Genomic DNA, 1,214 nt, shown 5'->3' on the forward strand with positions numbered 1-1,214 from the left:
CGGCCGGCCACGCATTGCCGATGGGCCACTGCCTTCCAAGGGGACATCTCTGTCCCCCACGTTGGTCCTTGAGCAGCTTTTCCTGGACACGGTGTCATCCCCATCCTGGGAAGGGTCTGTCCCTGCAGCCACGGCAGAAAAAAGCAGGATAAAGCGGGTACCTGTCCGAGGAGGGGTGGCGTGGGGCTGCGCTGGGTCCCCCAGGGCCGGGTGGTCCCAGGGGTGATGCAGGCATCTCCCCCCCGAGAGCACGGAGCAGCCAGGAGGGCTGATGGCAATATATGCAATCTATATTCTAATATATGCATCGAGTGCATAACCGCAGTGCACAGCATCGCCCTGGCACTGTGTGCCGCCGGGGGACCCATCCGGCTGGGTGCTGGGTGGCGGTAAAACACCCGTCTGCAGGGAGCAGCCCCCAGGGAAGCAGGAGCAGAAAGCGGTGTGACACCAGCCTGTGATTTACACAGCCAAGGGGGCAGGACCAGACGCCGGAGCTGACTCCTAAAGTGGCCCTAGGGCCAATAAATTGGGCCAATAGGGCCAATAAATGGACCCCCCAAAAAAAGGAGGGGGGAAGGGAGGTTGGGCTGGCTTATTTGCACACTCGGGGAGCCCCCCGCGGAGTCGGAGCGAGCCAAAATCTGCCTTCAGCTACACCACTTCCAAGCTGGAGAGCTCTGGGAAGCTGCTTCCCCGTCAGGAAGATCAGATTTGGCAGCACTGGCTGGCTTAAAAATCTGCACGCCTCCGACTTGAAGGGGAAGAGAGCGCAAGAAAAGCTTTCGACAAATGTTAAAATAACTCAGCCAGGGGTTTGCCTCCCTCGGCTGCGCTGGAGCAGGGATGTTTATGAGCTCAGAGCTGGGCTGCAGCGGCCGATCTCGCTCGGAGATTTCGCGTCAAACCCTGCGTGCGCGCAGCCCCGTCCATATGTGCCTGCAGCAGCGGGCAGGAGAGCACGCTGGAATCAAGGGGAAGAAATAATAACCGTTAACCTCTTCAATTTCTGCTCATCGCCCCGAGCCCAGCCCTCGCCGGACACCAGCAACCAGCCCCAGCCGCTGGCTCTGCCCCCCTCCTTCCCACCACCTCCTGCCTGCGTATATGTGTATATATATATAAATAATATATAATTTTTAAAGAGGAAAAACTCCTTTTTCCTCCCCCAGTGGCTGGTTTTCATTAGGGAGGTTTCTTTCTAACCCCAAGGG

The sequence above is a fragment of the Aptenodytes forsteri genome, unplaced genomic scaffold (assembly GCF_000699145.1).
Source record: "Aptenodytes forsteri isolate BGI_AS27 unplaced genomic scaffold, ASM69914v1 Scaffold136, whole genome shotgun sequence".
NCBI classification, from domain to species: Eukaryota; Metazoa; Chordata; class Aves; order Sphenisciformes; family Spheniscidae; genus Aptenodytes; species Aptenodytes forsteri.